Source organism: Magnolia sinica, chromosome 16 (assembly GCF_029962835.1).
Source record: "Magnolia sinica isolate HGM2019 chromosome 16, MsV1, whole genome shotgun sequence".
Classification (NCBI taxonomy): Eukaryota; Viridiplantae; Streptophyta; class Magnoliopsida; order Magnoliales; family Magnoliaceae; genus Magnolia; species Magnolia sinica.
In genome coordinates, this window is record NC_080588.1 from 72,729,186 (window position 1) to 72,751,637 (window position 22,452).

The window sequence follows — 22,452 nt, forward strand, 5'->3', positions numbered from 1 at the left end:
ATCATGGTGGGGCCCATAGAGCACTGTCTAGTGGTGATCCACATCCTTAAAAAAGGGTAGCTTATTTGCTGCAAAAAGCTTAAAAAGCTAAGCACTTCTGTGGTATATATCCAAACAGCCCCGAAGGAATCACTATTGTTAGTCAAAATATAACCATTCCAGCCATTGCTTGGAAAGGGATGGTAATAAAAAATAAGTCCAAATCAAAGATATATTGGATCCTCAGATCAACCTGATTTTTAAATGGTCGTCAATGAAATTTGTTCTATTCTGGACGTAATTCACGGTACGAATCTACCAACGAATGAACTGTCCAAAATATGCATCTAGTGCTCTTAATTAGAAGCATTGGAATAATTCTCTAAAGAAATTAATATCCTGCTCTTTCTTTCTTGTCATTATTCATTTGTCAGGGTCTCATATGTATTATGGGAAATTAAGAATGTAAATGTTTACATCCACCCGCTGAAAATGGGTGGCCCCACCTTGACCGTCTTTGTTAACTATTCTTTCATCAAGTAGGCCAGTGACAAGTCCCAACCTTATGGATGGATCTGATCTCACACATGTGTATCATATTTACTTGTGTGCTTGGATGTGCAAGTGTACGGGTTTACATGCATATGACACTGACAAAGGGATTAGATAACAGGTAGGGCTAGAGTTGTACATTGGGTCCAGTCAAGCTGAGCTCTTACTTGCTTGGCTCGGCTTATTCTCATGATTATTTCAGCTTGAACTCAACTCGACTTTCCAGCACAAAACCCTATCTTAACTTGGCTTGACTATTTAAGCTGAGTGAGTTGTGTTGAGCCGAGGCAAGTCCAGGTGAGTTTTGTCTTCTGTTTTTTTTCATTTTTTAAAATGAACAACTAAGTTAAGTTAATGTATTTATAGTCTATAAGTAACAAACTTAATACATCTTTTATAAATTTAATATTCTTCATATGTTAAATGTCTTCTTGACATAATTTCATAGCTGCGTACAATGCATCCATAATACTCATCTCCTCCATCTGAACTAAGAGTAGATCTATCATTTTCTCTGTATGTACTCGAGCTGATATCTTATTCAAGATGCTGATTAGCTTTCCTTAAATTAGAAGGTGGGGAGACCTTTTTCATCGTGTTATTGCGTACATTTAGCTAGGTTTTTTTTTTGAGATGATCTTGTATAATGAGGGAGTCTTGAGATAAACTTTGATGTCTTTTTTATTCTTATGTTCGGCCCTTGCTTCTGCGTCATGTTGTTGAAAAAGACATGGTTGATATTTAATGCTTCTGCCTTTTCCTTGCTTACCTTCAAGGCAATTTTTAATTGCACTCCTTCTAAAGTTTCAATTAGTTGTATTCTCATATTCTTCTTTCATATTAATTCTCTTCACTCTTTCTATTTCAAATTTTTTTTATTAATTATAATAGACATATTATAGTATATCTTATGGGTAGTTGTATTCATGGGAGTTAATTTGGAATAAAACTAATACCTCCCATGATGCTCCAGGACACGGTTTTGCGTCTCTCCCCTACCTCACTAACCTGATAAGTGTAGTCTAGGCTGGTTTGTTTTGCTTACAAATCTATTCACACACAAATTGTATTGAATTTTCATTCTTTCAAAGTCTAAGGAGTACACTTGGGAATCGTAATATGAAATGTTGATGGATGAATTATTTGAAGAAATTGACACACACCCTTTTATTATAAGAGAGGTATTTGTATGAAAAATAAATAAAAGATAAATAGAATTACATAAATTAAAAAATAAAAATGAAAATTTAACGTAACAATTAAAAGACAAAAAATAATATATAAATGAAAAGCAGGAAATGAATAACACTTCACATGGAATTTAAAGAATAGTAAATTCATGACTTTAATCCATCATATCCATTCACGAGTCAACACCACTGCCAATAATAATAAACTTAATATTAAACTGCTCAATAATACTAATAATAATATGAAAATTTAACCTTAAACAGATGGAGGTGCAGTCTCTCCCAGACCCTCGTTGCGTTCTCTTCATCTTTCTCAACTTTGAAACTGTTATCACTCTAAATCAGTCACAACCGATCTTGTGTATGGACAAGTGCTTCAATTATTTTTGGTGTAAGAGGGCTTCAATTATCAATTAATATTGTAGGGTATTTTTTTTCACGAGCTCATGCCTTTCATCAGTCAAATATTTCGAAATCTGCACTTGTGACCTTCAAAATTGGTTCGTTGAGGTATATGTTTATTTTTTACTCGATACTATTCTTGTTTAATCTTTCTTTCTCATAGGCTAAGAAGAATTTATCAAATACATCATTGCTAATTGCCAATAAACTATAACCATTTTCAGGTTGTCTTTTGGCCAATTTAGTAAGATACGAATTGCACAATTCTACAAGCGCTTCACCAACATTGGCGGTTTCCCTTGCTACGTTTTCAGTTGACTAATTTTTCTTGAAAATGTAATTAAACATCGTTATCTTACCTCTTGGATCAAGAACAACAATCATGCCCATTAACAAATGACATTCACACCAGTGTTTTATAAAATTTGCTTGTATACCTTCAGCCATTGCATGTAGAAAATCTGCACCAGTGATGACACTTTTTAATAGAGATTTTTTAATCTTAAAAAATAAATTTACAGTAGAGTATTTACTTACTGAATAAAAACTCCGCGCATTCTTATAAAGACCTTTAGAAACACATGAGCATGTTAATATAATTTCTAATCATCTTTTGTAGAACACCATGCATGCATATAATCTATCATGCGCCTCATATTAAAAATAAAATTAAAAATACAAATTTAACTCCACAGTTAAATCCAACATTTCAAATGTTTAAAGACTGGGCAATATGAAGCCGGCTTGCTCGGGCCAGTTCATTAACAGCCCTATATCTATAAGATATGAGAGTAGGTTCACATCCAGACGGATCTATTATAACAGCCTAAATGATGGTACCTTAGAAGTGAAAGAAAATGTGGAATTCTAGTGTCAATGCACGATTGTAAACACACTGCAAATGCATTTCGATCCAGCTAATGTAAGGGTCCATTTGTTAGAAACCAAAATAATCCTATGAGCTGTTTAGATCGCGGGAATCAAGCCGGTCCAATTCTAAGCTGGCCACTCACTTACAGTTGAATGTGGACCCATGGCAAGTTTCTCAAACTATCCATTCTTCTATGCTTGGATGGGGTGCTGATGAGGGGGATGGGCTGATTTTTGCACTAGTTCATTCACAGTCGAGGTATACCTTATTCATGATCAGATGTACCATTCGTACTTTGACAAGTGTGAAGGATGATACACAGGACTTGGAAATTAATTAGAGATTACATAAGTGGCAAACAAGTAATTCAAAATAAACCGTCCATATCACTGTCCTAGTTTAAATGTATTTTGAACTAAAAATTAAGATTATTTAATTATCTCATTATTAGATTGTTGGAGATTTTATTGGACGGTTAAGAATGAGATTTTATTGGACGGTTAAGAATGAGAAATATCAGGTCCTATATCAGCAAACAAGCGTCCACAAATCACGGGTTAGGATTTCTGAACTAATCTGATCTTGGACTTTGAATTAGCTACAATTAATGGGTTCCAAAATTTAGTGGGTCTAGTTTAATTTGATGTAATTATACAATTTCTGAGTGCCTGGATATCAAGCATAATACCTTGCCAGAGTATCAAATAACTCCCATACATTACTGGCTCTACTGTCTGATATAAAACTCATATTCTACCTGATTTTTTATTGGGTCTAAAAGTCTATCCTTCATCCAACGGCCAGGCCATAGCAGGATCAGCCCAGCCCATTTTTCCACCATACTCAATAGGGGTGGAAATGGGTCTGTTTGGCCCGTGGGTTAAATGGCCCAAACTGATTTTGAGGCGAGCTTAGAGCCTTAGACCCAGCTAAAAGGGTAGCAAGCTGGGCTTGGGCTAAAAATGCAATGCGTTTAGAAAATGGTGTGGGCTTGCGCTTACCTGATCCTGGCCCATGTCATCTTCAGAGCCTAGTTGTTTGGACCTCTTTGAAGGAGAGCCCAGAAGAATGATGGAATGGCCCACTCAGCTGGGCTAACCCAATTTGTTGCTTTTGACCACATACAGGAATACAGGATCTAGCTGCTGGAGCCCACGGGATGAGATGGTGCGATGATTTGAACCGTCTATATTAACGTAACTACAGTATATAAGCTATTTTCCCAAAATCACGCTTCACCACCGAATATCTATCCTGAGCTTTGATTTTAATAGTTAAATGCGAGCCATTGAAAATTTTCCTTTCATTGTTCTAAATTCATTTGCAGACAGTGATGGGCGCAGTCATTCGTTCAGCTTAAGTTTCTTAGGGTAGCCCGCAGCATAGAGACTCCAAAGCATGGACGGTTCTGATCGTCGGACAAATCAACATGCGGCCCCCAGTTGATGGCCAAAGTGGTAGGTTCCTGAGTGGCGACGGAGGCAAAAGGAACTCGTTTCGACGATTGGTTGGTAATCCAGACCATTGATTCCCCTCTTTATAGTCATTTGTGTGCCACAAGTTGGAAGGTTGAGATTAACTTTTCAAGAAGATATTTGAAGCATAGTCCATCTTGTTCGGTTACGAGTCATAAAGATATGAAAAAGATGCAGGGCTACGAGTCATAAAGATATGATCCAACCATCCATTTAGTGGACCCCTCTAACGTTGGCCCATAGTGCGGAGATTTAAACTAAGAAAGCTCCCAACGAACTAACGGCTAAAACTATAGATACCAACTTTGAAATTCCACAATAGAAATGTACTGATTCCACAGGAAAGATCATCCAATCGAAGTAATTTTCATACATGGGGGAAATCAACAATGATGGTCATCAGATGAACGGTCCCGATCACTAAGATGATTTTTTTCTGCGCTGGTGTGGCCGAAAAGCTACGAAGTCCAGTCATCCCGCGTAGTACCGAAACGGTCATCGCATCTAAAACCCTAGTATCGTTTTTAGGGTTTCCAAAGGGAATTTCCTATTTATACTCTTCTCAGCAGAAATCGAGAATCCTCGCTCCATTTCCCTCATCTTCGTATATAATCTCCCGTCCTGATCGTGTGGCGAGAGAGGTAAGATTCCTGTACATCGATCCAATCCTCGCCTTCGATTCCAACTCTCCTAGCCATTTACCGTTCTTTTCTTTACCCCTTCATTCTTCACCAGAGCACTTCAATACTACCCTGATGAGGCCAGTTGGCATATGGTGATCGAAGCCTTCGAAATGAAGAATCTCACCTGCGTGTAGTTATTTATAACCGTCAGTTTCTAGGCCAGTGATCGAATGGTTAGGATCTTTCTTAAGAAATCGCATCGGTTACCTCTTCTTATCAAATTCATTTTTTTTTAATTAAAAGAAAAGGTGAGGAGATGTAACGGATGCGGAGAGTTAAAAGGGTAGGCCAACCAACCCATTGCATACAAATGGTTGCATTGGTGTCAAATGGTCCTACCGATATTTTCCGATTTTTCCCGATATTTCTCTCATCCTTCATATCGTTTTTCTTTTTTTTTTTCTTTTTTTTTGTAAATTATAAAAAAAATCTTTAAATCTCTTATAGAAAATGGAAGGGGCAGACGATGTAGATAATCTTATCCTACACACTGAAATACCATGTGTGGACTTTAAACTCCGCTTATTATCTGATGCCATTTCTACTGTCATGGTCTAAGCCGTTTATCAAGTGGGTCCCACTTTAAATCGATGACCCGTCTTCAGACTAGGCGGGTCTGCTCTCCAATGCATACTGTATTCTGATTTGTGGACCCGATTTGCAAGAATCCCCTGTAAAATGTGTGCGGCTTCGGTGGATCCCTGACTGTTGGGCTCTCCCTAATGTATGTGCCTTACATCCACACTGTCCATCTGTTTTGGCAGCTCCTTTTTAAGGCAAGATCCCAAAAATAAAGCAGATCCAAATCTTAGGTGGACCACACCACAGGAAACAGTGGTGATTGAATACAAGACTAGAAGCGTCTTGGTGGCTGGCTGAATGCTTATTTGCCATCTAACCTGTTGATAAGGTATCAAAGACCTGGATGAATGTACCACACAAATGTCAGCTTGATCCAAAACAGTTGTGGTCCACAAGAAGTTTTTAATGGTCAATCACCTGTTTTCTTTGGTGTGGTCCACCTGATACTTGGATCTTCTTCATTTTTGGGATCATGCCCTAAATAGAGCCATCAAAACTGAGGATGGTGTGGATGTAATGCACATACATCACAGTAGCCCCACAGTCAGGGATCCAGCCACCTTGGTGGATCTGAGGATCCACTGAAGCCTCCCTGTAAAAGCTGTGGGGCCTACCTTGATGTATGTGTCGTATCCACTTTGTACATAGATTGTTTCGGCCCATATTTTTCTGTAGATGATCTTAACCGTCCATATTAAATAACACTAATTAAGTGGTTTATATCAATGGACAGTCTGATCAATTGATTGAAGCATCTCTCATTTCTTTATTGACATTGAAATTAAGTGCTATTTGATTTTATTTGGAAATTTTGAAAGCGTATTTTGAGGAGGCAAGTGATGATATACAATCTTATCCTACACACCGAATTATCATGTGGACTACAAACTCCGCTTATTATCTGATGCCTTCTTAAATCAAGCCTATTTATAAGATGTGTGTTATTTTCACATTTGTGTTTAATCGATATTTGGATGATGGTATATGTAGTTGAAGGTGGAATTATATTTACATGCTGGTTGTAGAGTCATCGATATTGTTTTGTAAACTCTGTGATGAGAAAAGCAGACGGGCGGTCAGAATCTGATGCCATGTTGAATGTCTGCAAATTTCCATTTGGAACATCTGAGAGGTAGAATGCATATTAATTATAGGATTTTATAGACATCAAATTCTCACATCTGCATGCAACTGGACTTTGCTAGCCTATATTCCGGATGTTATTTCTGTTCTTTAAGGTTGGGTTGGGGATCCTGCATGATTGTTATTATGTCTAATCACAATTTCAGTGTATCTGATGTTTTCCATGTAAGATTTGCCGCATTATAACCATGCTTTCCTCTGCCAAAATGAGGATTATGCTTAATCCTATTTTTTAGTAGCCCCCACCCAAACGGACCTTTTGGTTTCTGGTCTGGGCATGTGATCTTTTATTAGTTTGCTTCCATGCAAAGATGTGATTCTCATACTTCAATGATCTTATTAACACATTTCTTTGATCATGAATGTTTTTTCCATGTCCTCATGTGTAAATCTTATATATGTGATCAGGAATGCTGCTTCATGGATTTTAGAGAGGTATCTTCTAGTGCGACATTCAGAATATTGTGCTATAAATACAATCTTACAGGGTTCTATACATGTAATCGTATTACTATATCTGCTAAATGTGTTTAATAATACACCCCATTGATAGACTGTTAGTAAGGGAGGCAAGTGTAGCTGTAGTTACAACATGTCCAAGAAAAGGGTTATCGCCTACAGGATGGAGTTGTGTTAGTAATTAGTTGTGCAACTTAGGTGGAGTTGTTTGGTTTGGTGGTTGACCTGGGCCCGACTCCACTGTAAGAGGACATAACCCGCAACCCAACCCAACCCAACACCACCTTCACCACCATTCTCATTGTCTTGTCTCGGCTACCTTAGTTCTCATGAATCTTGATTCTAGTATTTGTTAATACTTGATATGAATTCCCACAACAGTTGCTAAAAAATGAGGACTTATGGATATGGGGATTTCCCAGATCTAGCATAAGTCACTTTACGGTTAAGTTTGTCATCAAAAGAAAAAAAAAAAGAGTCAGATTTCTTACCTCAAATATCCGGGAAGAAGTAAACTTGAAATCGGGATGAAATCCTTAACACTCAATGGTCAATCGAAGAAGAAAAGATATGAATTTCTATTCATTCAATAATGATAAAATAACATTTCTCACAATGTATATATAAGCCATGGAAAAAAATAAAATCATGCTGAAGTCATTGCAAATAATAAAGAAGTGTCTAAAACTAAAACACCCACATGAAAGGGTGTGAAATCCGCTCCATTGGCGGTCATGCTGCTCTATCTTGTCAAAAAATGGCTCCGATGGACCCGGCATCCATCCACATCAACTTATCTACTTAGGTACTCTATCAACAACACCTCCTCTAGTACATGCTAAAGGGTGCGTCGCTATTATCCACATCACCTTCATTTGTCCAGGCTTGTGGTTTGCTAGTGTTTCCTTACCATTGGAAAATCAAAGAAACCAAAGTCAAAGAATTTTTGTGGTGCATCATTTTTATTTATTTTTGGTACTGTAATGTGCATGCCTTTGGTGAAGATGTTACTAAAAAGATTAGCTGTATGAGTATACATGCGCATATTCACCAAACCTCATCTATGCTAGGTCAACCTCAGCCCGACCCGACCTCAAGAGGACCCAACATGAATTTCTGTATACTCTACCCAAGTGCTTGTGATTTCAGCAAACCTCACCTTTTCCAACCTGAATTAGCTCAAACCCAAGACCATCCTTATTTCAAATCAGGTTGCCTTTTTTCCCACCTGAACCTGAACAGAGGATCTTGACAACCCAAACTAGCTTTTATGCAACCATTTTGTATGCCGTGCATCGATCAGAACAAATCATTGTTGTGCCCTGCATAATCCTTTTGGCAAGTATTTTGCCTTTAGGACCCTTATAAAAGTGTTCCCAGACTTGTGGTCCAACGGATTCGAGGTATGCACTACCATTGATTATATGGTTGTTTCAAAAAGCATTGTCTATCACCCCTTTAGCGGTCACAGCATTGCGCAAGGGTTAAATGCAGTGCTGAAACTATAAGTTGGCTTACCAACCTAATGCAATCAGCTATTGCATTGGCGTCAAATGGTCTGACTGACATGAATTGTCTAAATTGCTCATATTCTACCAAGAGCTTTGCCAAGCACACATGTGTGCGCAATACAACTCACGTAGACGCTGTTCATGTGGCAGCATGGCACATAGGTGAAATATCCAATCCATCTATGTATTGGGTTTGCTGACACGCGTCAATTAAACACATATGTTAAGATATCTTATGATTTCTTTTTATATTTTCACTGTTTGCTTATCAATGTGATTAAGTGTCCAGCAACTCATCTGTCTTGTGATTTATTCAAGCAATTGTTTTTTTTTTTTTTGTCAATTTGGTAAACCATTTTTTGTTACGATGCTATCAATGAATATTTTGCTTTGGTGATAGATGAGTCCTCTTTTCATATAAAAAAAATGCAGTGATGAAGATGCTGAAATTTATGTCTGGACATCTGAGACCCGTCTATGATTGGCAAAATGCTTCTTCTGAGCAATTTCAAGATTTTAATGTTTCCTTTTCCCAGTTCTTTTCTCTTTATTTATTTATTTTAATTTCATCGTCTTCTTTTTTCGTGTTCTGTTTTGTGGCACTGAAGTTCGTGAAATATCATGAAAATTTGCTCCTAAATAGAAAGATTCATGAAATTTCTTGATAGTGCAATCAAATGCCAAACTCCCCCCTAAATAAAATTGTGTGTTTTTTGTCACCATATCTGATTTTATGATAAAGTTCTATTTTGTAAGCAGGATTAAAGATAATCTTGATAGCCAACCAACATGATCTCGTGTACTCATTTCAAGTGTTCTGCCAAACAGGCTGCTGGATCCCAATAAGATTTTATAAATCTCAGTGAATTGGAAGTGCGTGCCCTAGTAGCGAAATTTTGGCTGAATTTTCCAAAGTGAGGTTTCTGTACCTCTGAAATATTTCTGCCCTCTGTTCTGATGGTTGGGCTACCTGTTTGATGTGGTCCATCGTGGTCAAATGCAGACGACGGTAGATGATAGGATTGGGCTGACAAGTCTTTTGCTGCATTTTCTCAATAATTTTCAGGGTGTCCTACAATATGGTGGGATCTTTTAATGATAGAAGGTTATGTGAATGCATCTTCTGGAATGCGCCCACTCAAATCAACGGCTTGGATTAAGTCCCATAGTGAGCGTTTGCTGGTGTTCAGTGACCCTGTAATTCCGTTCATGTGGACACATCCATGGCTGGCTCTGCCAACTTTATATATTTCATTTGGATTAGTGGTGGCAATGCTCTTATGGGACAAAAGAGGGGAACGGATTAGGTGCATCCCCGTCCTCAACCAAGATGGTCCGTTCTTAATTCCCGTCCCCAACCAGAATGGTCCTGCCCTTGCGTGTTGCCCACCTAGCTGTATGTGTTGTCCTCATCCAAGATAGAGTGTGGCCATTACATGGTGTGGTCCTTCCATGGGACTCACCTTTATGCATGTGTTCTGTACTTCCATTTTTCTAGTTCCAATTTTTGTGTAATATTGCAATTTTAACCAGGACCAGCTTGAGGCTGTCAACCCCATCTGTTGCTTTGGAAGTCATAGAAACTATTCATATTTAAGGTAAAATTTTAATGAAATTTATTTGGTTCCACTTCTTTTATGTATTTTAGCATGATTAGTGTGAAATTGTACATAAATCATGTGGACCTGTACTCGAATATTTGGTAGTTTTAGTTTAAAAATTAGGTGGATCTGTACTGTAATGTGCCATAACTATAGAAACTGAAGCAACCGGTACCTCAGGCCATTGCTTGGTTTTCCTGCATGGATAAAAGCAAACAACCAGTCAGGTCAAAGCAATCCCCATCTCTCAATGTAGGATTTGTGGTGAAAATTCTGTGTTTTCTCCTTCACGGGAAAACACATATGGGACAATTCAATATTTGTGGCCCAGGCATCAAAGGTTGCCCATATTTGTTTTCCCTCGTTGGACCTAATGAGCTACCATTTACACATTCAACATGGTGGGCCAGACATGAAGGGTTGTATGACTCATACAAGTTTCCGAGATATGCATTGCGCCTTGTATGGATGGGCACCTCAACCTTTTCATAATAGAAGGATTAAAATAATCAATATAAGAATTTTTGGAGGCATTCCCCATCCAAGGAGTGGCATGAATTGCATGTAACCTTATAACCACTAACAGGGCTGATGAAAAAGCTCCATTTGCACGTATCAGAAGTGAAATCTAAAGTGGAAAGGACAAAAACATTATTTCACCTAAAGAAATATTTACTTCTTACTGTAGGGCCCACTTCACATGTGATCATAGAGCATGTTGAGGTTACAAGGGTTTCTCATCTTGCACGTCAGGATTAACACAGTAATATAATAGAAAAGTGGAATTGTAAACTTTTGTTTTAGCTTTGAGTTTTTTATTTATTTATTTATTTATTTATTTATTTATTTTTATTTTAATTACTTTGAGCAGTGGGAAAATCAAAATAATGACACACTTTCGTTACATTACCATGGTAACCTTATTCATGATCATATGTACCATTCGTACACTGACAAGTGTGAAGGATGATACACAGGACTTGGAAATTAATTAGAGATTACATAAGTGGCAAACAGGTAATTCAAAATAAACCGTCCATATCACTGTCCCAGTTTAAATGTATTTTGAACTAAAAATTAAGATTATTTAATTATCTCATTATTAGATTGGTGGAGATTTTATTGGACGGTTAAGAATGAGAAATATCAGGTCCTATATCAGCAAACAAGCGTCCACAAATCACGGGTTAGGATTTCTGAACTAATCTGATCTTGGACTTTGAATTAGCTACAATGGGTTCCAAAATTTAGTGGGTCTAGTTTAATTTGATGTAATTTTACAATTTCTGAGTGCCTGCATATCAAGCATAATGCCTTGCCAGAGTATCAAATGATTCCCATACATTACTGGCTCTACTGTCTGATATAAAATAAAACTCATATTCTACCTGATTTTTTATTGGGTCTAAAAGTCTGGCCTTCATCCAACGGCCAGGCCATAGCAGGATCCGCCCTGCCCATTTTTCCATCATACTCAATAGGGGTGGAAATGGGTCCGTTTGGCCCGCGGGTAAATGACTCAAACTGATTTTGAGGCGAGCTTAGGCCCAGCTAAATGGATAGCGAGCTTGGCTTGGGATAAAAATGCAATCCGTTTAGTAAATGGGTTAGGCTTGGGCTTACCTGATCCTAGCCCATATCATCTTCAAAGCCAAGCTGTTTGGACCTCTTTAAAGGAGAGACCAGAAGAATGATGGAATGGCCCACTCAGCCGGCCCAACCCAGATTTGTTGCTATTGACCACGGACAGGATCTAGCTGCTAGGGCCCACGGGATGAGATGGTGCGATGATTTGAACCGTCTATATTAACGTAACTACAGCATATAAGCTATTTTCCCAAAATCACGCTTCACCACCGAATATCTATCCTGAGCTTTGATTTTTAGAGTTGATTGTGAGCCATTGAAAATTTTCTTTTGCATTATTCTAAATTCATCTGCAGACAGTGATGGACGCAGTCATTCGTTCAGCTTAAGATTCTTAGGGTGGCCCGTAGCGTAGAGACTCCAAAGCATGGACGGTTCTGATCGTCGGACGAATCAGCATGCGGCCCCCAGTTGATGGCCAAAGTGGCTGGTTCCGGACTGGCGACGGAGGCAAAAGGAACTCGTTTTGACAAGTGGTTGGTAATCCAGACCATTGATTTTCCTCTTTACAGTAATCTGTGTGCCACAAATTGGAAGGTTGAGATTGACTTTTCAAGAAGATATTTGAAGCATAGTCCATCCATCCACCGCGGGACCCAGCTATCCAATGGTCTGGATTGTCTTTACGAAGGGCCCCACTTGTCGAAGTAAATACGCGACTCTGAAAAAGATGTAGGACCACGCGTCATAAAGTTCCTCTCTGATGATCATGCTTCATGATCCAACCATCCATTTGGTGGACCCCTCGAAGGTTGGCCCATAGTGTGGAGATTTAAACTAAGAACGCGCCCAACGAACTAACGGCCAAAACCATAGATATCAACTTTGAAATTCCACAATAGAAATGTACTGATTCCACAGGAAGGAGCATCCAATCGAAGTACGTTTCAAGCTTCGGAAAATCCACAATGATGCTAATCTGATGAACGGTCTCGATCACTAAGATGATTCCTTTCTGCACTGATGTGGCCGCAACGCTACAAAGTCCACTCATCCCGCTTAGTACCGAAACGATCATCGCATCCAAAATCCTAGTTTCGTTTTGAGAAATTTACCACTGTAGACGCCACCTTTTATCCAGCGTTTTTTTTTATGAAACATACGAATCTTAACTTACCAACTTAGACCATGCACGTACGGACGAGCATTTGAGGACCAAAATACCCCTGCCTTCCTTTCGGAAGCGGATTGGCCGGTGTGTGAAAACGAGCGGTGACGCTCGTAGGGCCCACCATGATGTATGTTTTGTATCCACACCTTTCATCCATTTGGAGAGATCATTTTAGGGCAATATCCAAAGAACGAGTTAAATCCAAATCTCCAGTGGACCCCAACACAGAAAACAGTGGGACAGTGACGCCCACCATTAAAAACTTCCAAAGGCCATAAAGTTTTAGATAAGCTGATATTTGTGTTTTCCCTTATTTAATGTCTTTTTAACTTTTGAACGGGCCGCCGCCGAACTACCCAGCGGGCAGCGGTGACACTGCCCGTTCGGCGGGCCGCCGCCGAGAAGTCTAGCGGGCGTGGGTTTTCCGTTAAAGGGAAAGGAAGAGAATGGCAGTGAGGAGGGGTATTTTCGTCCTCAAATTCGACGTCCGTACGTGCAAGGTCTAACTTGGTAAGTTAAGTTTCGTTTTCTTTATAAAAACCGCTGGATAAAAGGTGGCTTCTACAATGGTAAATTTCTCTTCGTATTTAGGGTTTCCAAAGGGAATTCCCTATTTGTACTCTTCTCAGCAGAAAACGAGAGTCCTCGCTCCATATCGCTTTTCTTCGCATAGAATCTCCCGACCTGACCGTGTAGCGTGAGAGGTAAGGTTCCGCCTTCGATTCCAACTCAGTCGATCATTTACCGTTCTTCTCTTTAGGGCCTGTTTGGATGCGACTTACGGTGTTTGGGTGGAGATTCAATCAGTGGCCTGGAAAGATTAAACATACCATTATACTTTTGTTGAGTGCAGTCATCTTCCTTAACGTCCCGTCGAAAGGAAACTCCACTAAATTCTTGCGAACCTCTGAATACAACAGGTCAATCAATACTTCGACAAGTTTTTGGGTGGCATATGACGCGAGATATGGATCAATCATCTGCACCAAAATAAATAAATAAATAAATAATCAAGAAAATTGTCAATAATCACATCACAAATGAACTTCCGGATCCAAATTATCCAGTAATCAAGAAAAAAGAAAAATAGTCAATCGAGTATATGGAGTGCTCTTTTTGTTACGATAGGAGAGGAAATGAGGAATTAGTTAAGATTACTGAAGAAGTTTTCCCAAAATATCTATTTCGATATCTTGGGTTGATAATTCATGAGGCTGGAGAGATTGATAGGATGCTGCCCACAAAATTTAAGTTATGTGGAATAAATGGAGATAGCCTTTGGCCGTTTGAGTTTTATGTGATTGTTTTGTACTAATTACACTGAAGGGAAATTTTATAGGATAACTAAAAGGCCAGGTTTGTCTTATGGGACAAAATGCTGAGCTATTAAGGAACAATGTGTTCTTAGGATGAGTGTAGTTGAAATGGGGATGTTGATAGGGATGAGTGCAAATATGAAGAATAATAGAATTGGATATGTATGCATTTAAGGGAACTTAAGAGTAGCACCAATAGTGAAATCCAGTACACTTTAGGAGAGAGTGCGTCCGCCGGAAGTAGAGTAGGCAAGTAGCCGAACCACTATACTTGATTGTGTTTGGGATTGCTTTGAGTACATTTATCTAGTTATGCTTATGTTCTTCATATGTTCACAATGATGCATGATTTAGTTTTAAATTTATTCCCGTTGCTTTTATAAAAAAACGATGCATGATTTAGTTAATGTATAAGTATTGATTGAGTCACATCCCAAACAGAGCGCTTGAATAGTGCCCTGATGCGGCCAGCCTTCTAAATGAAGAATCTCACCTGCATGTAGTTATTTATAATTGTCAATTTCTAGGCCAGTGATCAAATGGTTAGGATATTTCTTGAGAAATCGCATCGGTTACCTCTTCTTATCACACGGTTTTTTTTTTTTTAATTAAAAGAAAAGGTGAGGAGATGTAACGGATGCGGAGAGTTAAAAGGGTAGGCCAACCAACCCATTGCATACAAGTGGTTGCATTGGTGTCGAATGATCCTATGGATATTTCTCAAATCTTTCATATCTTTTTTTTTTTTTTTTTGTGTGTAAATTATAAGAAAATCATTAAATCTCCTATAGAAAATGATAAGGGGCAGATGGTGTAGATAATCTTATCCTACACACTGAAATACCATGTGTGGACTTCAAACTCCGCTTATTATCTGATGCCATTTCCACTGTCATGGTCTAAGCCGTTTTCAAGTGAGTCCCACTTTAAATCGATGATCCGTCTTCACACTAGGCGGGTCTGCTCTCCAATGCATAGTGTATTCTGATTTTTGGACCTGACTTGCAAGAATCCCTTGTAAAATGGGCGTGGCTTCAGTGGATCCATTACTGTTGGGATCTCCGTAATGTATGTGCCTTACATCCACACTGTCCATCTGTTTTGGCAGCTCCTTTTTAAGGCAAGATCCCAAACATAAAGCAGATCCAAATCTTAGGTGGACCATGCCACAGGAAACAGTGGTGATTGAATGCACAACTGAAAACCTCTTGGTGGCTTCCTGAATGCTTATTTGCCATCTAACCTGTTGATAAGGTATCAAAGACCTGGATGAATGGACCACACAAATGTCAGCTTGATCCAAAATGTTTGTGGTCCACAAGAAGTTTTTAATGGTCAATCACCTGTTTCCTTTGGTGTGGTCCACCTGATACTTGGATCTTCATTTTTGGGATCATGCCCTAAATTGAGCCATCAAAACTGATGGATGGCATGGATTTAATGCACATACATCACAGTAGCCTCACAGTCAGGGATCCAGCCACCTTGGTGGATCTGACGATCCACTGAAGCCGCTCTGTAAAAGCTGTGGGGCCTACTGTGTGATGTATGTGTTGTATCCACTCTGTACGTAGATTGTTTCAGCCCATATTTTTCTGTAGATGATCTTAACTGTCCATGTTAAATAACTTTAATCAAGTGGTTTATATCAATGGATGGTCTGATCAATTGATTGAAGCATCTCTCCGTTCTTTATTGACATTGAAATTAAGTGCTATTATATTTTATTTGGAAATGTTGAAAGCATATTTGAGGAGGCAAGTGATGATATACAATCTTATCCTACACACCGAATTATCATGTGGACTACAAACTCCGCTTATTATCTGATGCCTTCTTAAATCAAGCCTATTTATAAGATGTGTGTTATTTTCACATTCGTGTTTAATCGATATTTGAATGATGGTATATGTAGTTGAAGGTGGAATTATATTTACATGCTGGTTGTAGAGTCATTGATATTGTTTTATAAACTCTGTGATGAGAAAAGCAGACGGGCGGTCAGAATCTGATGCCATGTTGAATGTCTGCAAATTTCCATTTGGAACATCTGAGAGGTAGAATACATAATACCTTGAGGATATTATAGACATCAAATTCTCACATCTGCGTGCATCTGGACTTTGCTAGCCTTTGTATCAGATATTATATCTGTTATATCTGTTCTTTAAGTTTGGGTTGGGGATCCTGCATGATTGTTATTATGTCTAATCACAATTTCAGTGTATCCAATGTCTTTTCTGTAAGATTCGCCGCATTAAAATCATGTTTTCCTCTGCCGAAATGAGGGTTATGCTTAATCCTATTTTTTAGTAGCCCCCACCCAAATGGACCTTTTGGTTTCTGGTTTTGGCATTTGATCTTTTACTAGTTTACTTCCATGCAAAGATGTGATTCTCATACTTCAATGATCATATTAACACATTTCTTTGATCATGAATGTTTTTCCATGTCCCCATGTGTAAATCTTATATATGTGATCAGGAATACTGCTTCATGGATTTTAGAAAGGTATCTTCTTGTGCGACATTCAGAAATTTACAGGGTTCTATGCATGTAATCCTATTACTATATCTGCTAAATGTGTTTAATAATAGACGCCATTGATAGACTGTTAGTAAGTGGGGCAAGTGTAGCTGTAGTTACAACATGTCCAGGATAAGGGTTATTGGTAGGATGAAGTTGTGTTAGTAATTAGTTGTGCAACTTAGGTGGAGTTGTTTGTTTTGGTGGTTGACCTGAGCCCGACTCGACCGGAAGAGGACACAACCCACAATGCAACCCAACCCAACCCAAATTCCAAACCATGGTGCTTAACCCAAACCAACCTGAATTCTTCTACACTCGACCCAACCTAAATGCATGTGATTTTGCTCAACCCAAAATCGGGTTAGATTTTTCAAACTTGAACACAACCCAAGGACCTTGACGACTTGATCCAACCTGACTATACTTAGTTACGGTTAATTGGCTCTATTATGACCTAAACCTAAGTTGCAGCCATTTTTGTGATATCGAAAAGACACCACCTTCACCATCATTCTCATTGTCTTGTCCCAGCTACCTTAGTTGTCATGAATCTTGATTTTAGTATTTGTTAATACTAGATATGAATTCCCACAACAGTTGCTCTGATGTAGGGGCATGTGATGGCCTAACCCTATATGCATGTATAATTAAGATGACGAGATTCAAATAAATAAGTTAATCAACCAATTCTTTTTTAATCAAAGGAATTAGCAAATTTCAACACAGATATGAGATCATTTCGTCACGAACATGTCCCTTGGCATAAAATTACATTAACAGTAAAAAAGGACCTAAGGATATGAGGATATTCCAGATCTATCATAACTCAAATCTACAGTTAAGTTTGACTATGATTCTATTGACTAGTTATCACTCTTGCCCCTTTAAATCAAAAGGGAATTTTCAGAAGAACGAAAGGGATAAACATAGATGGTTCGAGAGGAAATTACGGGTCTTTTTTTTTTTTTTTTATCAAAAGAAAAAAGGGTGGATTTCTTACCTTTACCTACGTCTCAAATACCTGGGAAAAATTAAAATTGAAATTGGAATGGAATCCTTAACACCTAATGGTCAATCATTAAACTCTAATCTATTGAGAAAAGAGGAAGAAAAGATACGAATTTATATTCATTCAATAATAATAAAATATGGTTTCTCACAATATATATGTAAGCAATGGAAAAAGTAAAAGTACACCATAGCCCCCTGAAAATAAGAAAAATAACAAAAAAGTGTCTAAAACTAAAACACCTGTGCGATAGGGTGTGAAATCCGCACCATGGGCGGTCATGTCGCTCCTATACTCGTATCGGCTCAAAAAATGGCTCTGATGGACCCAGCCATCCACTTCAACCCATCTGCTTCGGAACTCTATAAGCAACACGTCCTTTGGTACACTTTAAAGGGTGCACCTCTAATGTTTGCATCACCTTCATTTGTTCAGGCTTGTGATTTGCTAGTGTTTCCTTACCATTGGAAAATCAAAGGAAAACAAAGTCAAAGATATTTTTTGTTGGTGCATAATTATTTTTTTTGTACTGTAACATGCATGCCTTTGGTTCACTCCATGAAGATGTTACCAAAAAGATTAGCTGTAGGAGTATACATACCCATATTCCACCAAACCTCATCTTGGCTAGGTCAACCTCAGCCTGACCCGACCTCAAGAGGACCCAACATGAATTTCTGTATACTCTACCTAAATACTTGTGATTTCACCAAACCTCACCTTACCCAACCCGAATTTGCTCAAACCCAAAACCATCCTTATCTCAAACCCATACTAGCTTTTATGCAAATCATTGTTGTGCCCTGCATAATCCTTTTGGCAAGTCTTTTGCCTTTAGGACCCTGATAAAAGTGTTCCCAGACTTGTGCTCAAACTGAGTTGTGGTGTGCACTACTATTGATTATAGAGTTGTTTCAAAAAGCATTGTCTATCACCCCTTTAGCGGTCATAGCATTGCTCAAGGGTTAAATGCAGTACTGAAACTATAAGTTGGCTTACCAACCTAATACAATCAGCTATTGTATTGGCGTCAAATGGTCTGACTGACATATGAATTGTCTAAATTGCTCATATTTTACCAAGAGCTTTGCCAAGCACACATGCATGTGCAATACAACTCACGTAGACGCCGTTCATGTGGCAGCATGCATGGCGTCAAATGATCTTATGATTTCTTTTTATATTTTCACTGTTTGCTGAGCAATGTGATTAAGTGTTGGGGAACTCACCTGTCTTGTGATTTATTCAAGCAATGGTTTTTTTTTTTTTTTTTGTCAATTTGTTAACCCATTTTTTGTTACAATGGTATCAATGCATATTTTGCTTTGGTGATAATTGAATCCTCCATTCATATAAAAAAAAATGCAGTGATGAAGATGCTGAAATTTATGTCTGGACATCTGAGACACGTCTATGATTGGCAAAATGCTTCTTCTGAGCAATTTCTACTTGTTACCGTTCTTTTTCCCAGTTCTTTTCTATGTTTTTTTTTTTTGTTGTTTTATTTTATTTTATTTTTTTTATTTATTTAAATTCATCTATTTTTTTGGTGTGCTGTTTGGTGGCACTGAAGTTCTGAAATATCACGAAAATTTGCTCCTAATTGGAATGATTTATGAAATTTCATGATAGTGCAATCAAATGCCAAACTCCCCCCTAAATAAAATTGTGTTTTTGTCACCATTTCTGTTTTTATGATAAGTTTCTATTTTGTAAGCAGGATTAAAGATAAATCTTGATAACTAACAAACGTGATCTTGTGTACTTGTTTCAAGTGGTCTGCCAAACAGGCAGCTGGAACCCAATAAGATTTAATAAATCTCATTGAATTGGAAGTACAATTTGCTTTGTAGCAAAATTGTGCGGAATTATCCAAAGTGAGGTTTCTGTTCCTCTGCCTATAAGTTGGTTTCTGCTTCTCTGAACTATTTCGGCCCTCTGTTCTGATGGTTGGACTACCTGTTTGATGTGGTTCGTTGTGCTCAAATGCAGACGACTGTAGATGCTAGGATTGGGCGTACAAGTCTTTTGCTGCATTTTCTCATTAATTTGCTGGCTGTCCTACTATATGTTGGGATCTTTTAATGATAGAAGGTTTTGTGATTGCATCTTCTGGACTGCCCCCACTCAAATCAACGGCTTGGATTTTAGTGCCATAGTGAGCGTTTGCTGTTGTTCAACCATCCTATAATGGCTGGCCCTACCAATTGTATTTATATCATTTGGATTTGCGGTGGCAATGCCCTTATTGTCCTGTGTGGTGAGCGGATTAGGTGCATCCCCCGTCAACGAAGATGGTCCGGCCCTTACATGATGTTCACCTTGATGTATGTGTTGTCCTCATCCAAGATAGTGCGGCCCTTGCATGGTGCTTCTTGATGTATGTGTTTTCCTCACCCAATATGGTGTGGTCCTTCTATGGGACTCACCTTTATGTAATTTTTCTGTATCCATGCTGGCCTTCCATTTTTCTAGTTACAATTTTCAGGTGGACCATACCATACGAAACAGTGGTTATTGACCATTAATATTTGTTTTTGTCCCTTATCCAGGTCCATGTGACCATATCAATAGGTTAGATTTTCTTCCCTTTTGTGTCCATTGATACGACTCGCGCCTTATATGGATGGGCACTACAACCTTTGCATGATAGAAGGATTAAAATAATCAATATAAGGGCGTGTTTGGGCGGTGGAATTAGAAGGGATTAGGTGGGATGGGATTCAAAAAACATAATTATTACCCATGGCAGGGATTGTCCCCTGTTGCCATGGGATAAGATTAATGTCATGCTTTGTTGGTAATATGGTGGACCCCACACAGTTTACTCAGTGCGCAATCCGCTTCCTGCACCTTAATCCCACCTGACACACACCACTTTTTTCTCTCATGTGACCCAGTTGAGTTTTGAATCCACCTCTTTTTTGGTCTCATGTCCTAAAATGAACTGGCAAGTCAGATGGGTGGACTGGATTCAGGTTTTCCCAAGCCGTGAAGATCTGAGATAGTATCACCGACGAACCGACAAGATCAGATCCTCATTCAGCTTGATGAGACTGTATTTTATAAGGTAATGTTCGGGATCCGGAGCCTAAAACAATAAATTGATTTTCTACTGGTGTGAATGTATAAGCTATTATCCTTGTGATTATTATTGGGTTTATTTAAATGATGGTATTATAATTGAAATTCAAAATTTTAAAATTCTATTTCATTTTCAAATTTGATTATTTTATTTAAATTTTAATCTTAACCATTGCCCATAACCAATGCTTAAAATGATGTGATCGAATGGCATCGAGCAAGACGCCTAAAGTGTCTCAACATGCTAATTTATTTTACATCCTACATTTTCTAAAAATTGTAACCTCTCCTCAATGGAAGCCATCAGTTCAAGCCGTGTGTTTCTCCCAACATTTGGCAAATATGAAAAGATTCTCTACTCCTTCATTTGCAAAGTGTAATGCTGATGGCCGCACGGTTGCATGGCCCACCAAGATTATGTAATCACCACATTGAAAATTTCGCTGAAGGAATTGATTTAAGTTCTCAAAGTGTTGGGTTGACTCATGAAGAAAACGTTTCCTCAAAATTTGCTTAAATTTAGGATGCATTCTCATCATATGAAATCAAGGATTTGGAGGTTTTTGAAGTTCATAGATGTCTAGATTTTAATAAGGATATGCTCATAATAAATACAGTGTAAGAATCCTATAAGGTGGGCCTTATTGATCAATGGTCCGGATTATCCTAAGAGTTGGATAATGTGATCAGGTGTACCACTGCACCCCACTAAGTTGTGATACATTCAGAAATTCTCACAGTGTTTTAGAGGAACGTGGATTACTAATTCATGTGTAGCCTTGAGGAGAGGAGTTCTGATGGAGGGCTGGGTCCCCAGTTCAACACCACTGACAGTGACAAGGTGTGGCAATCCTCAAATTGAACCCCTGTGTGAAGGTAGCACGGAGTTATTCTGTTGGGCCACATCACGTGAAAAATATATATAAAATCCCTTCACTGGCTGTGTAATGCATTAGCTTTGGATCAGGACGTTGTTTTGGGTGTCTGTTCATCTTGGAGAGCCGCACGTGATCCTGACTGTTGGATGAAAGTCACTCACCATTGTGAACCCCACCTAACTAATTTACTATCGTTTGATCAGCGTAATTATTAGGATGAACTTTGTCCACAGCAACTCCTGTAATTTGTGCTGTCTGGATGGAGATACAGCCACTTGTATGGATAGGGGAGTCATAGCATCGAGTTAAGTCTATCCAATTGATTCGGACTGGGCTGAATCAAGATTGGGAGAGAGAGGAAGAGAAATGAGAAGAGCAGGTAAATCAAGAGAGAAAGGAGGAGAGATGGATGGGTGTGCTCGAAGGGATT

At 38.5% G+C, this 22,452-nt stretch overlaps 1 long non-coding RNA gene and 4 other non-coding genes across 6 annotated transcripts; all 5 read left to right on the top strand.

Moving 5' to 3' along the window:
* The first annotated feature begins 5,547 nt into the window (after positions 1-5,547).
* LOC131229337 (uncharacterized) lies at positions 5,548-10,480 on the top strand. Of its 2 annotated transcripts, none has more exons than XR_009163265.1 (2): positions 5,548-6,866; positions 9,280-10,480. It is a non-coding gene; the product is annotated as an uncharacterized LOC131229337 (long non-coding RNA). The 2 variants fall into 2 exon arrangements; XR_009163266.1 differs by having other exon boundaries at positions 9,607-10,480.
* On the top strand, positions 5,608-5,692 carry LOC131230139 (small nucleolar RNA R16). Its single transcript, XR_009163862.1, has one exon. It is a non-coding gene; the product is annotated as a small nucleolar RNA R16 (small nucleolar RNA).
* On the top strand, positions 6,563-6,646 carry LOC131230136 (small nucleolar RNA R16). Its single transcript, XR_009163860.1, has one exon. It is a non-coding gene; the product is annotated as a small nucleolar RNA R16 (small nucleolar RNA).
* Positions 10,481-15,322: 4,842 nt separating the features above from the next.
* On the top strand, positions 15,323-15,407 carry LOC131230140 (small nucleolar RNA R16). The gene has a single exon (XR_009163863.1). It is a non-coding gene; the product is annotated as a small nucleolar RNA R16 (small nucleolar RNA).
* Positions 15,408-16,275: 868 nt separating this feature from the next.
* LOC131230138 (small nucleolar RNA R16) lies at positions 16,276-16,359 on the top strand. Its single transcript, XR_009163861.1, has one exon. It is a non-coding gene; the product is annotated as a small nucleolar RNA R16 (small nucleolar RNA).
* Positions 16,360-22,452: the final 6,093 nt, after the last annotated feature.